The sequence below is a fragment of the Achroia grisella genome, unplaced genomic scaffold (assembly GCF_030625045.1).
Source record: "Achroia grisella isolate CSIRO2021 unplaced genomic scaffold, CSIRO_AGI_Agris_v1 utg821, whole genome shotgun sequence".
In the NCBI taxonomy this organism is placed as follows: Eukaryota; Metazoa; Arthropoda; class Insecta; order Lepidoptera; family Pyralidae; genus Achroia; species Achroia grisella.
The window spans coordinates 1,983,387-2,000,619 of NW_026713035.1; the positions used below are offsets into that span (position 1 = coordinate 1,983,387).

At 30.9% G+C, this 17,233-nt stretch overlaps 1 protein-coding gene across 3 annotated transcripts in view; it reads right to left on the minus strand.

The window, feature by feature from the left end:
* LOC131852058 (angiotensin-converting enzyme-like) overlaps positions 1-17,233 on the minus strand; it is a 176,613-nt gene that overhangs the window by 27,674 nt on the left and 131,706 nt on the right. The window lies entirely within an intron of this gene.

A 17,233-nucleotide genomic window follows, 5' to 3' on the forward strand; every position in this document is an offset into this window, starting at 1 on the left:
ATTATCTCATTCTTATATAAAAAAGGATATTGAAGTTCTTGAGAATTCATTTTTTGTTATTTGCTCGAACGTGATTGAACTACTACTATACTTTTTTGTTCTTAATCTTTTACATGGTATAATAGTTTTCTATTTTACGCAATTTATACAATAGACTAGCTGAAACCCGCGACTTTGTCCGAGTGGTATTGGTTATTCCTTCGATTAATATTATTAACCTCCTTATTGTAGTGAACTCGACCTACACAATCAAGCTGTTATACAAATGGATAGGTGCACAATTGCTGAACTATTTTAAATGTTTATAGGACAAGTAGTTGAAAGTAATCTTTTTGTTAAAAGAAATATAAAATATATTAAAACTTTTTCACAGTGGAAAAAAAGTGATACAAAAGGTGATACAAAAATGCACGTACATTATGAAACCATTCTTATAGGTATAGAAATAAAAAGTATATTAACTCACAATAAATTTCAATGGAAAAATCCGAGGAGTCACTTCTTAAACTGTTTAAAAGTGTAAATTGATCGTTCAGTTAAGTACACATAAGTTACATCCGACTGGTGTTAAGTCGGCTTACCATAACCTTGTAATCGTAAGGAATCAAAGCTAAACCCATTACTACGTCATTCTGGTTAATGAACAATCTGCACAATAGGATGTATTGTGTAAAACCCCGCGAACCCATTATCATAGCAATAACGAGAGACCCAAAACTGTGGATTAATAACTGAATCACGAAACGAAACATTTTTTAATGTCCCTACAATGGTGGCTATTCATTACATATTTCTTTAAAGGGGTCACAACGATGAAAAGAAAATTAAACGTCAGGCATTTCTAAAACGATTGTTGCTTTCATCTCTAGAACATCGGCCAACAAAGAAGATATTAAAACTACATCAAGAGAGAAGAGAGATTCAGAGAGATTTTTTTATGTAAATTTTGCAATCTATTTTGATTGAGTGTTCTTGGGTCAAGGGACGCTTTGGTTTATGAGTTTGCGTTATGCCAGCACTGAATATTGATTTAAATTGAAACGATTGAACCAAAACGATTGTTCTCTCAATATTCGTCAACAAAAGAAACATTCACTGTTAAATAAAAGTTACAAGACCGATACAGAAATAAATTAAAAACAAAATCTTATTGGATTTATACCATAATTTTATGACAAATCTGTTTTACGGATATTGCAATAATAATTTTGTTTTTTTTTTAATTTAATTAACATTCATACCATTGTATATCATATAGATTACTAGCCGTTACTTATTACCGTTATTTCGTCGGTTTTTTTTGTATCAAAAATAGCAATATTTACGTCAAACGACGATCATCTGTGGTGTTTATAGGTAAACAGACAAATATTCATTTACATTTATATTGACAGTATAGATAAATTAATGTAAAGAACGATGGAGTCATTTATTCTGAATATTGCAACATATAGGTATAAGGTAGTTACTGCATCTAGTAGAGGTAAGTCACCATGGTATCTGTCCTTAACTTATTCTACTTGAATTACCATACAAAAAATATTCTATTCACTGCATACAATGTCAAATGTATTTACATTTGAATTGCCACTCACAGCTAACGATCAAATATTCCATTGGATTTCTTGCCTCTTCGATATGAAATTCAGTTGACATTTCGGCCTCATGGTATAGGAAAAGTATAAGGATATGGATTTACACAATGACAACGTAATATATTAAAGATCGAGAGTATCAACCAACTATATGAAAAAAATATAAAAAAATAAAATAATTTCTTTCAAACAAGTAGTACTAACTAATGCCTATGTAAAATGTATAAGTATATGTCTCCTATAATGTTCTCAGTGAGTTTATGCTTAGTATCATTTTCGTATGCTTTATAATCGTCTATGCATAAGCAAATTTAATACAATTTGATGACTTAGCTAACATTCTTGACTTTGGAAAAGTGGATGTTTGCTTGAGATCAAAGGTGGAATAAGTTTATACATGAGTTATGTTGGGACTTCTGCGTTTACGAGTTTAAACCATTTTAATATTATTAATGTACGTAGTTGACTAATGTTTACATATTAATTTTTATAATGTCATAAAGTAATAATAATAATATAGCATTAGATTTACAAAAAACGTACTCGTAGATGCTACTTAAGTTTTTTGACAGTTATTTTAATTGGAGTATTGGAACCGAAGCCGAATTTTAAAGTAGATATAATAATAAAAATTGTTGACGTTTATAAGCGCCAAAAGATGTCCTAAATGAATTATTTATTTTGACTTCACATAAACTTGCTGTGACCATGATCTTATGGACGCATATAGTTTTAGATTTAACTGTACAATATTCAGATTATACATCCCATTGTTCTTGTAGACAATTCTTGGCAATAAATTCATTGACCTTCTTATTCTCAACATCATCTTGCCGCATGGTTTCGATTTGACACTCCGAGATTAGTCTGTATACTGTCATATGACATTTTATTATGGGGTAAATTAGCTCACCTACAATATAATGTTCATATTACCTATATAAGTGTGTCGGAAAGTCAGTCTTATTGAGAGAATAAATTAAGCAAGGACAGGCATATACGAGTAAATATCCGGTTAGTAATTTTAAAAGTAAATAAAAATTATAATTAGTTTAAGTTTAACAGCATATAGATATTCATGTTGTCCTCTGTAGTTATCACTATTCTGTATTATATGAGTAAGGTCATGACAGCCGAAAACAAATAACTAACCCAATCAACTTTTTAGTCCCTACCTGATAAAGTTGACGCTCTAACCAAACTCAAGCCCTATTACAAGCGGGGCCGTATAATCTGAAAGTAAACTTGTAGTTTTCTTGTTCTACGTAAAACGGATAAGTATTCTCATCACGTATCATCTTCAATTACTTTCTACACGGTCTACTAAACGTAGGCTTTGTTGCGGCTTAACTATGACGTAGGTGAGGGAAATAGTCGTTAGTTGCCCGCAGCTTTGTTGTGAGAATAAAATAAACAAAATTAGATAGACCCTGAACAAAATAACACCGGAATCTGGGCATTAACTGGAATTTATACATATTTATTTATTTAAATAACTTTGTTGACAAAAAAATGTGTTTTACAAACTTAATGCTAAATGCATTCTCTGCTGTTAACTTTTGGGTTGATCAGTAAAATAACCACGAATACGGTACCTGATTAAATAAATACTGTTTTTTATGTAGCTACAATAGTAAATAATAGCCTTATGGAAGTGGTATAGTCATCGGTTTCCATGAAGAGAACCACTGACATTATTGTCACATGATACATAGTGGTGGCGCTGCCTGATACATTGTCAGTCCTGATTATAGACTGGATTTGATATGTAATAAAAACGTAGTTATTTCAAGTAGTGAAAGAAAGCTTCAAATAATTGAAAACATTTTAGTTACACGATTTCAATTAAATAGTTTCTATAGGCACTAACTTTTATATCAATTAATTTGCAAGTTTATTTCTACCAAAGGTTAATATTAATTAGTACAATAATTACTTGTTAAATCATTATGAACTTAAATAACTTTGGAAACTTATGCTGTTAACTAAAATGAGAAAGTTTTATACATTTTTCTATACAAATAAGCAGTCGAATTTGGATAAACTTTATTATTGTATATTATGAACTAAATTTTTTCTCATACAATAATAACAATGGATAATTTATAAATCGCCATCTAATCCCAAGCTAAACAGAACTTGTATTATAGGTACTAAACAACTGATAGAAATACTTAGATACATATTTTGTAAATACTTACATAATATATACATAGAATACTTCCAGATCAATATACTCCCAACAATCAAACTCATAAATACAAATGTTTGTACCGTGCGAGTAATCGTACCCGCGACTATAGCATACATTCCATGATGTAAAAAAGAACAGACCTAACCAATCGAGTAAATTGAGATTTTACATTCACACCACACCCCGAACGCAGCGATTAATTAATAAACTTTTTTAATAATTAAATTACATCTGTTCTTATTTAGTTATAGTACTCTTTATTTATTTATTATTGCAAGACTAAGTGTTATAAATAATATAAATAAATATATATATATATATATACAATATAATTATGATAGGTACTTTAAAGCTATAGATTACAATAAATATGAAGCAGGTATAAATCACAACAGATTTCAGAAAATTATTCCTAAACAAAGTTTATCAACATAAAAGTTGATCAACCACTAATAAATCAGGCGCAAAATATTGACCGAGTTAGATGTAATCCTAAATATTGTGTTTGTTATCGTGTAACAGTTACGAAGTGTTACAGTTGCTGTAAATGTAGCCAAAATTGCTACTAACTGTCGTATCTGGATTTATAGTCGTGAGTAATATTTACTTGACCGCAATAAAATATTAGCAAATTTGCCAGAATGTAGACAGACCGATCGGAAGCGTTTAGGATTTATGTAGTTGCCTCAATTTTAGATAAAAATTGAAAGAAATTCTAGTTACATATTTCGAAACTGTTCGAGTAATGGCAGCGCCGGATATTTCCGAACTAGACATTTTGAATTGCGTCAAACCTCGGAAATGTTTCACATTTTACCGTGCTACTTTCACGCTTGTCGATTCTTATTTTTTGTCATTAAAAAACGGAAATTGCAGTTACAAATTATTATGAAGAACGTGAAGTCTACGAATAGTTCTATTTAACAAATATTTGATATTTAGTTATTGATGTAAAATAAGATATTATGAAGTATAGTGAGGACGAAGTCAATAAAACCCATGTCAGTGAAGACGTTCTTGTACATCAACATTAAGAAGACCACGGAAACCCTGGATTCGAAAGACCAGATACAGAACATTTGGATGCACATATATGAAACTTAATAAATTCCACTGAACCAAAATTAAAACCAAGGATAAGGTTAAGGGTCACATTAACATTGTACTATAACTATTAAAACGCAAAAATGAACATTACAGTGTGATATGTGTCAAAACTTGGAGAATTAGCGTATTAACTTTTTTATAGTTAATAATATACATTAAAATAAATTACGCAGATAAAGTTGGCTAATAAAATATGTCACTTGATTATTACCAGCAACTTAACTCGCATCATTTCATCCCCCTAAGGGTAAAATTAACGATTCAATATAAAAGGTAACACATACAGACACAGAGAGGGTATTCTCAAATTTATAATTTTCATATTGTATTATTTTTATATTTTACCCTATATCTCCTTTTTGTGTGTCATTGTGTGTCTTTTTATTATTATTAATCTTAAATACCAACTAGCTCCACCAAGTTCAATCATCTCGGATTTCCATTTCAATTCCTATAGAATAATATTAGCTATTACAATCCATTGATATTATTGTCTTAACGTAGATAGGCTCTCAGCAGACTATCAGCCATAAGCTATAATACAGAAATCAATAAGCTCCTTTCAATTCAACGATTAAGGGATTGTTGCACGATCATGCTATCTATACGACGATAAATTGTATCATAAATTGTATTGACTAGCGGCCCGCCCCTAGTTCGTCTGTTTTCATGCTTGTACCCAATACATATAGTATTTTGTACATATATTAATATATATCGTATGTAGGTACCTGTGGACTACTATGTATTCAAATCGGTGCAGTGCTTTCTGACATTACTTTTCTTTCGAACTTTACATTCCTCGTATCAAAATTTACTCTCTTTATACATTAGTCGTTACATACCGCTTCATTTGTTTTTTTAAGATAAAATATACTGTATATTCTTCGGCATACAGTCATACATCCATATTTTTGTCAAATCTGGCTGAGATCAGGTCAGCCGTTTAATAGTGAACATAGATAGAAAACCTTAGTAATCTATAAAATCAGTATACATTTTAAACAGATATTAATCGTGACTTCGTCTGCTTTTTTTGAGATGGCCTATTTCCGTCCCTATGAAACTATATATCTTCAAATTAGCCATTTTATCGTGAAAATGCAACATACATACAGACAGTCAGTCAGGTAATGTACAAGCGAAAATGCATGTATGTGAACTTTCGCATTTATATCATTAATAAGCATTATAATAACTGCTTATAGGTAGTCAAGTATCAAAGTAGATTATATGCCAAAAATCAACTCTAACAATACCTAATTTGGTTGCGCTGTACTAGACAGTAATAATTTCAGTCGCACGTCTACGGATGTGGGGCAAATGCATTTATAGATACGAGAAGTCAATCGATATTCTTTCCATTTTTGTTTGCATTATGAAATATTCAAGTGAAATATTTACGTAGCGTGTTCAAATATTCAATAGACGTCGAATAATAACAACATTTTGTTTTTAAAATGAGTTTGTCAGTTTACTTTTTGTATAATAAAATATACAAAAAGTACAAAAACTACCAATATTTTTCCGTACTGAACTTGAAATTTAGCATCCGATGTTTACGCATGATTCAGTAATGAACAGAATATGTAGCAAACAGAAGACGATCCACCCGATGGTAAGTGGTAACCATCGTATCGAATATTCTTCAATTCTTGTCCCTGACGGGTCTAAGTAACGAACTCTGAAAAGGGCGAACACAATAAATCTATAGTAGGTCGCAGTGCTATATGCCCAAACAACCCAACAAAAAGAAACCATCGCCTATATAGCCTGAACAGCACTACGGTGATCACGTTATCATGTTGAAAATCAAATAGGATTGTCCATACCTACATATAAATGTACATAGGATACATCAAGTGTGATAGAGTAGTTATACTTAATTGGGAAAGTTAGTCGGCAAAGTCTTAGTACAACTGGTTAATGGGATCGCACGTTATGATGCCAGAGAGACCTCTGATTTCGTTTTACTTCGATAAACATCTTTACTGGGGAGAATAAAATTGGGGAGATCATGATTTTTTTAAAATGTTCATACCGGATAGAATGTTTACATTTATTAGTAATTTGATACAATTATAAACAGATTTATAATAATTTATTAGAGAGTATAATTGTAAATATATATATATATAGTAATAAAGGAAATATATAAAATATAATTTATTAGTCAGTGAAGGATCTTACATAATATTTATTACATATTTAAATGAATTAAACAAATTTAGTTAAGTAAATAAATTCATACATTCTAAGATGATATCTTAAAATAAATTTACTTTTTCAGTAATTTTATTTATTTAAAGCAGATTATAATAGATTTTAATATTAGCACAGTATTAGTAAGACTTATTATATATGTATTAAATATAAATATGTAACCTTTAAAACTTATAAATTACAGGAACATCCTAAAATACTACTATAAATTTAGCAAATTTTAGAGATAAATTTACCTTTTAGAGACTGACAATACTCAGATTAATTCAATTAATTCAATTATAGTACTTAAGACTTATAACCTCAAACATCATTAGTATTAATATTTATTGTTCAATAAGCGAACATATTGCTTACATAACTGAGATAATATTATGACAATCAAATGCATATGACTGTGCAATGTACCTTGATGCACAATAAGGATTAATTGAAACATAAATAGGTGTTCCAATACTGATATACGTATGAATTTCAATATAAAAAGAGTTTAAACAGAATTTGTGTACAGTATCAACAATTAATATTTGTATCAAATTGCAACAATACGTCATTTATGAAGCCATTGATGTATTTTACATCCATCCATTAAATTTTATTTTATAATACTTTGAATTAATACAACTACTACTTTTAAGTAACAGGTATTCACCTGTTACGAAAGTAATCTTCTTAGCTTGTTTTCTTCGGTACTTCCGTTACATATAGAAGTTTGTATGAATAACATACCACGTACCTCCTCATTGTTGTATTATAAACTTAAGAGTTACATTGCAGTACGAATTAATTTCACTGTCATATCCCATAATAATGATATGATATTTAACTTTACATGTCAGTTGATATGTTCTGGCCAACTTATGTAACTTTTGATCCCCCTCTTCATAGAAAATTACTGAAATTACACATATGTATAAAACTACGACTATCTCATCTGTGGTACGTACGTATGTCATCAGATATCCGAAATTGCATAAAATTACGCTAATAGTGTAGTGCATAAAATTACGCTCTGTATGTAGGCGTCTAGCACTTACCATCAGGTGGACCGTCAGCTTCATTGCCATTCCGGTTATATAAAAAAATGGTTAGATTGGGGAATTCATTATGTGTTTTCATTTTCAAAAAAGGTTCGTTAAGGGGCGGCAACGCGCACGTAACACCACAGAAATTTTAGGCGTCCATAGGCAACGAAAATCGTTTACCATCAGATGCCGTATTCTTGATAACTACCATCATTATATATAAAAATATATAATTAACGCAGTGTCCTCTATTTTTGTAGATAACCAAAATCTGAAGTCAAATATTTATATTCAAGATAATAAAACTCATGCAATCATATACATACATAAAATAGTAAGAAAACATTCAATAACTAATGTTGCAGTGGAAACTTTAGTATCCATAAAAATATTCATGCAACTCACTTGAATTTTGCAATTTTGAGGTTTTGAACATTATTGCAGTACCTGTACTTAAATTTGCATTCGAAATATAAAATATTATCCGTAAAAATTCTTCCTTGTTTTCTGTGTGTGACTAAATATACAGGTACAAAATCGTTTTCAAAAATAATAACGAAAATGTAATACAGTTTACGAATATTCTTTTTGTTTTGACAATCGTAAATTGATCATTCGTAAATCGAACAATGTGTTGAACATTTTTCTTCACAATAATGGCAAATAAATCAAAACTTCGCACTTTATATGTACAACTACTTAGACACACAATTGCAAAGTATTTAAAAATTTTGAAGCAAATAGGAAGGTTGTATAAAACATTTAAATTTATTAATTATTATCAGAGATCTACTTTGTTTTTTGGTGAAAGTATCTCAGTATTCAGTATTATGAATGCTATCAAGCTTTCGACCAGGTATATAATTTTTTTAACCCTATATTATATTTATATTAACCTTATATTTATACTATAATACTATCTGTTTTTTTATTAAAACAGCAAATACATATCTTTAATTCTCGATTCTATTATCAAAAAGCAGTTTATTTGTCAATCATCAACTTAATTCATATAATTGATAAAGATACTACACTTCTGTAACTTGTATCCATTTCTTTGGTCTATCTGCTACTATTTCATGGTAACATCTTTGGATGTACGCCAAGACCACTATAACCAAGTGTCGTCTAGACCACGATGTGGACTTACATTGGCATAAATTGTGCCCTGAAATTTGTTTAAATTTTCAACGAGCAATGTTTGCAAGCCACACATGGCTCGTCTGTTCACAATAATACCCACCGCAGTTTTACAATTCATACAGTTGGGAAGCAAATGTACTTGCGCAGAGCAATGTTGATCCACACCGCAAAGTGTGTTAGTGATACTGAGCTGTAAATTTAGGCACAAGTTAATATAAAAAGTCAGTAGAAAAGCGAATAATCAGAAATAGGCACTTTAACCGTATTGCTAGCAAAGTAGCTTGTCAGATTCCTCTCCGTGAGATTTTCTCAGAAAACGATCATGCTTAGTTCTTGATAAAATCTGTACAATGAACTACTTACACTAGGATCAGATTAGATTGTCAATGACGCCGTTCGATCGCAGCATTTATAGGAGGATTTTTGCATTGATTGCACGCCCTTTAGCAACTAATGTAAGAATCCAATGATATCATCGGCTTGGTTCGTCCGAGTCTTTCTCTTACTCCGGAAATGTATAACCCACATCATACGGGTCACAGTTAACTTTAAACGAGCTATATTTTTTAATGGTTTTATGTTTGTAAGTTTGACCTGCAAGTTTAGCATAAATTTCATAGACACATTGTCTACGAAATTTATGCTAAAAAAATGTTAGTAATAAATTACTAATCAATGAGAGAAAGTGAAATATTAGTAAAGTGAACTAATGACTATTGCTACCAATGTACTATGTCAGGTTGACTTCCTGGAAACCACCGTGACAAATTTTTGGATAATTTGTCATAATGAGCTAACTGACCTGGCTTCATGCTCATGTTATCATTAATAAAAAAACCTATTTGGTAAAAGTAATTAGGCCTGTATAAAAACAGGCTAATATTGCGAAGAAACTGTTACTTGTAACAACTTAACGTTATTAAACTACAAATAAGCTGACTATCTGTTAACTTATTTTATGTTAGCTCAGATTACAGCCGCAAAGCCATACGAAGGATACTTAGTTTCAAGTTACAAGTGTATACACTGTATTTGAGATACGAAACACATAATTTCACTATGTTGATGACATAATGTTATGATTATACGAAATTTAAACATATATGAAAATATGTTGATTCAATAGTAATTGAAGTTATGCATAATTACATCAAAATCGTGGTCAAAAATATTACAAAGCAATAGAGTTTTCGTTTTTTATTTTGAGAAAATTAAATTACGGAGCTTAATGTTGGCCTCTGTAAATGGGCAGGCGGAGTCACCTTATTAGACAGAGTGTGGAATAACCACACAAGGTTGAGATGGTATGCCCCCGTAATGAGGCGAGAAGAGGGACATATGAGCAAAACAAAATCCTGCATCTTAATACCGGCCCAAAGATACGAGGAAGCCCCCTTAACTGGGCAGTCCGTTATTATGAACGACCTGAAGAAAACGGAAGTAATTCGACACCCAGGACAGATGTGCCTGGCCAAAAAAGACTAGGAGAGCCGACCCCAAATGGGAAATGGCTAGACAGAGAGAGAGAGAAAAGTAAACTACGGATTAAAAGGATAAAACAAACTCAAAACAATATTAAGACCTCTCGAGCAAAATGTGGCACTAGTATTTTTTACAACTGTAGTGACAAACGAGCATACTGCACAAGTTACATAATAAACCTTTGTCTATACATAAAACATAGTCAAAAATGCTACAACTGCTTTTATTAGGTTACGTAGTTTGACCGTTGGATACATGCTATATATTGTGAGAATTGTGTTCAGAGACTAGAAACATTTCGTCTATATTGTGCCTTCTGCTGTCGTTCCATTCCAGTTATTACATCCACTAATGTTCACTCATATTCCACATTACGCCGCTGCAAATTACACGCGTGAAAATGCCACGGAAAACGCAATTGTGGCTTAAAGCAGCTACACATGTTCCTAAATTTCTGGTGATATCGGAGCAGTTATGGGTAGAGCCGTAGATCACCTTAGGAAAATCGATTTGACTGTATACGAGGCAATTTGGGACGCTGTCCACTAACTACCACATTGATATCGTCGATTTTAGGACTTTGTGTAGATGCTTTTACTGCACGTAGATATATGTTGAATAACCGGTACTTTAATATTTTTAGGAAACTTTTATAATAACATAGTGTAATAGTTTTATATATTATACTAATGAATCTATTTAATTATCCTTTTTCTATGTTCATTTTTTTATGAAAATATTACAAAATATAGTCCATGCTACTCGGTGATAATATATTTCTATAGGTTAAAGAAATATTGAAATTGGTTAAATATTTCTTGTGAACATTCAATTCAAACAAAAGAATAACTCTAAGATTTATTGGTGTATTTACTACATAATATCCCAGCTGTGTATGAAATATAATGTAGTATCTAGAGATATAATATTCCTCTATAAAGGAGCTTCACTTTGACAAACGATAACTACATACTTATATTTATTTTATACATTAAAATTGTTAGTTATACAATTATATATTTTTTTTGTATATTGTACAAGCTTGACAGTATACCCACTCGTATTATTGTACGAACGTAGATATCTCTATACTTTTTTCGCCGGTCAGTGCTTCTAATAAAAGGAATATTAGGCCATATTCGTCTTACTTATTGAGAGAGACAATAATGAGAAGCGGATATTAGCCTACTATTACCACGTTGCCCAAGCGGCATGTTATAGGGTTTTATTTCTAGTTTTCCTTCTCTTGTACTAGTCTATTGAGGTTTGCTCATTTAGTCGCCTCTTACGGCTTTCTTAGGAGAAATTTATATTCTTTTCCAAATATATTACCTAATTCATTTTCCACGAAATCACTACGGGCCCAATCGTAACAAACTTCGTCAATGGAAAAAAGCTTAAATAATAAAAAGAATAAAATATATATTCAAATTAAGAATCATCTTTGAAGTCGGGTTAAAGAGTATATTAAGATAGTATCTAGTAATTCATGATAGCTTTATACATATATCGTGAGAAACCAAGGTAACCTACGTCAAAGTTTTGACCATATTTGACTAAATATGGTTGTCAACAGTGTTTATAATATATTGAAATTTGAATTTTGAAAATATTGAAATAACATACAAGTTTTATTCTTTTTCTAGAATAGATGATATTTGGGTCATTAAGGACCCTCAATTAGGGGACGTGAGGACTAGGCCATGAGATTATTTTTGTTTATATTTATTTTACTGGTAGAAACCTATTCCCCTACTACTATATAGTATAAATATATAATAATACTCTGTAATGCTTTTCTGATTTCGTAAATAACTTATAAATCACGAAAAATTAGGCGATATCTTAAAACTGAACATTTAAGTCAAAACGAATCAATTTAGAATTCATAACATCGTATTGTAAAGTTTGTTATCATAACAACCCAAAAATAATTGAATAATGCCGCTTTAATGAAAGTAAATGTTTACCGTGTATTCATATAATAATACAAAATACGTACACCGACCCTTATACGCTATAATGAAGCTATTTCCTCAACATTGTTTTTTTACACGTAACCCATCCATCAAGGCGTGAGGGCATCGCATGACGGCTCCATGTATACATCATGTTTACCAAAACGTTGTAACATTTACTAAAGTATGAAAACGATAATGATGGTAAATGATGAGCCTACAAGTGGCAAATAAATATCGACAACGGTTAGATGACTAGAGATAGTACGAGAGAGCAACATCCAGTCCATCTCATGTGTGCTATTTAATAATTTATTAAAATAATTTTAATAAAACGATAAAATAAAAAAATGGCTGACACTGACATTTTAAACGTAATTATATATTTTTTCTGTTTTAGCGATAATATCGTCTAATATAAGAAAAATCTATACATTTACGAGAACATATGTCAGTAAAATTTATTTTTGTATATTTGCTAAGATTTTTAAGACTAAGTTCAATTGAATATAAATTGTAGCAATATTATCTCTTAACGAATGGTTTCTAAGAACTCTATACATAGATGTTTTGAAAAGACGGTAAAGAATATAATGCAAAATGACAATATTATTGAACAAGGCAAAAATGTGTTTAATATATTTATAAAAAATGCAATAAGAATATAAAAAGTCTTTCTTTCTTCGAATTCTTTTAAGTATAATCAGATAGTATAGCAGGGTATTGATTTTCAATCATATAATAGGTTTCAGAGGTACTGTGGTCAAAAGTCGGTTAAAAATAATTTGCAACAAAATTAGCAATGAATTTCTCTAGATCTATTTCAAGTTATAAGGAATGTAATATCAACTTTTTGATGTAAAATCTCACACATAAAAGTTACAAGTCTCATTGCCACACTGACTAGGTAGCTTAATTTAGGATTATATTTTGAGTATATTTTCTCTGGTACTAGTGTGACATACAAAATTCCTCTGTGACCTTTTACGATGTCCTGAGGATATTATTACTACCTTGTTATGTTATTACACAATGTAATGTTTTCAAAGTATTACACGAAAAGAAGAAAGCTCAGACATTTATGTGATATCCCGCTTAACGACTGCTAACTTCAGTGCGAAATAACCCTCCTACACACATATGCTACAATATCACAGAAAGTATAATAACAGAAGTGGTGAAACCGCAATTCCTTTCCTTACGTGGAACTAGTTATCATTCAATGAAAAAATCCTAGAAAACAATCTGCATACGTTATTAGAACTTCTCAGATAAGAACATGCAGCAACTGTTTTATATACTTCTTACCATTAACAGATTAAAATCCTTTATGCATGAGTAGAATATATACCTCCGATTGACAGCCTCAATGGTGCAGCGGTTTAGCACCCTGCTTTACTTCTGATGGCCGCGGGATCAATTGCACGGTGCAAAAATTGGTATGTATTCATGAGTATGATTGTTTGTATCGGTCTGGGTTTTCTTTGTATGTATTTAAAAAAAAGTATCTAAGTATTTATATCAGTTGTCTAGTACCATTTACACAGGCTCTGCTTACCGTGAGACTGGATGTCCAGGGTTATTTATTTATTATATATAGTTGGTAGGTTTTTGTAATACAAAGGTGCTGTTTCCTACCTTTAACTGCAAATATTAAAGACGAAGAAAGCTGCAAGTTAATTAAACATCTAGTCGTCTATAAAATATAGGTAAAATGATTTTACCTTCTGTTGTTGATATTCCGAAATAGAACTGTTTCTAATATTCATTAAATCTTGTAATTTTCGTCGTACTAAATCATAACTCAAGATACAACTTTTTACTACTACAACCACTATCATAGTCACAAGTCAACAATAGTCATATATTCATGGAGACTCTGCATTTGAGTAGAGGTTTTGCGGTGTCTCTAACCCATTGTGTGCATTCGATCTTCCATCTGGATTGTCCTCAAATTATTGTAGAACCCCATTGTGTGGAATGCCCCTTTTGTTGAACAGGTCATAACTTTACAATAGAGTATTCCGCGACTTTTCTGGATCAAAAACTGTGACATTCCAGGATTAAACAACTTTCACTAAAGTAAACATAATCATATCTTTGCTAATAATGAATACAAATATGTCCTTTGGATATTCTAGTTCTAGAGCCAAGTTCTGAAAGCTTCTAATTTTAGATCTGTGTTTGTTTAATACTCTTTCTCTTGATTAATTCAGTTTCGTAACTCATTTCATGGATGACAATTCTATGAACCCGTGACTCTTGGGAAAGTTAGTAAGTAAACAGGTTATAGTTAAGAGATACGCAGAATATATGGAATTGTCGTTACTTAAACAAAATATACTGAAAGCGTGTCTTAGTTTATTAACTTCACATATAATAATAATAATGATATCCACGAACGATTCACACAGCGCCATTTAGTTCCAAAGTAAGCAGAGCTTGTTTTTTTTTATACTATGATGGTGGCAATCAAGCATACGGCCCATCTGATGGTAAATGATTACCGTAGCCTATGAACGCCTGAAACACCAGGGGTATCACGTGCGCGTTGCCGACCCTGAAATGTATTAATACCCTAAAATAATTAATGAGTGCGTAGCGATTTCTATTATCGCATGCCTCTTACTTGTTATACTGTAATTATTTATATAAAAAAACATCTATTAAAAAGAGCAACACACAAGTTTCTCGCTCATTCTTCTTGTGATGAATCTGCATTCCGAATGAGTGGTAGAATCAAAATATGACTGCTTGTAATGAGTTTATTCAAATAAAGATTATTTCTATTTCTATTTCTATTACCTACTGGATAACTGACATACATAGATACATTTTAAATACATAATATACAGACTGATTCTAACAACCTTACTCAAGAATACAAATCTTTATAGAGTGCGAGGAACTAAACCTGTGACCATCGGTGGTAATGCTGTGTGCTAAACCGCTAGACCACTGAAGCTGTCACTTATAGACCTCAAAAACATCATCGGTTTCCGTTTAATAAATTTTTGTAAATTGTTAAAATAGCATTATTTAACGTTAGCATTGAGAATATATCTTTTAAGATATGTATGGAATAAATAAATAGCAAAATATGAAATACTTATGCAATACAAAGTGGCTTATCGATAAAATAAACTAGATTTTGTATACGATGCAACACTCGCCGTATAATAATCCGAGGATATAGCTTTTGAAGCCCATTAACATTGTAAAGTCCTCTGATACCGCTTACTAAGCGTTTAACCTAAAAGCAATTTCCTGAAAGATGCTCCACGTAATAGCTTGTAAGTGTAACATATTCTATAAGATGACACGTGGAACAAAAGGACATAAGTTACTCGCCTTCAGCCTACAGGAACAATAGCCTATTAAGTGTACCTACTTTACTTAAAATTGTACATATAATGTACTAGCTATGCCCGCTACTTCATCCGCGTGGACTAGATGACGAATGACTAATTTCCATCTCTTATTTTATTTTACCCTAATTTCTAAGGGTAATTTTTTTACAATCTTTCAAAGTTATACTTTATCGACAGTCTAAAAAAAAGTTTCAAGCTTCTAACCTTAAAAATGATGAAACATCAATACAACCTTTCATCTCCCCTTTCAATCCCTTACAACCCCTTTTTCGCATTAAAATGTACACTACATCCTTTCTCAGGGTCTAGACTATCTGTGTACCACATTTCATTTCAATCGGTTCGGTAGTTTTGGCATGAAAACGAGACAGACAGACAAAGTTACTTTCGCATTTATAATATTAGTAAGGATAAGTGTATTAAGTGAATTTTAAGGTATTATTATGTTTTCCTAGTTAGAATTATACAAAAAAGATAACACGACGATTACAATTAAAAAAATTAACAATTACTGAAATAACGGATCCAGTTATTGTATTGTACATATTTCTACGTATGTTCTTAAAATATTTATATATAAGTTTATATAAAAACTAAAATTATCACGTTCGGCCTTCAAAGCCAATTAACTTGTATTTTAGAAGTCATACAACAAGCATAATAAATTATATTAAGGCGGTACCACTAAAAGAGTTGACCCCGGCCAATTTAGAGACATTTCGCTTCAATTCCCCGATCGAATTACTGACCGATACTAAATTATCTAAGCCGGAACCTTATTTTACGCATTTCCACTGTGGTACGGAGGTTGCCAATAAATTACATTAATTTAGTTTGTTTTATTAAATTAAATGGTGTTATTATTAAAATAAAATTACTTTTTAAAAGACCATTTAAAAAAAATGTCATCATTAAGATTCTAAATAAAATTTTTAAAATATTCCTAAACTTAATAAAATTATAAATGAATTTTGGATAATGGATGTCATAAACCGTTAATGTTTTATTAAGTAATCGTTCGTTATATTGCATCCTGTTTGTTATAATAAATTATTAAAGTTTCTACTCAAAACGATTACTTACAATACGACATTGTTGTCATGTATTCAATAATTCAAATAAACAAATCAATCGC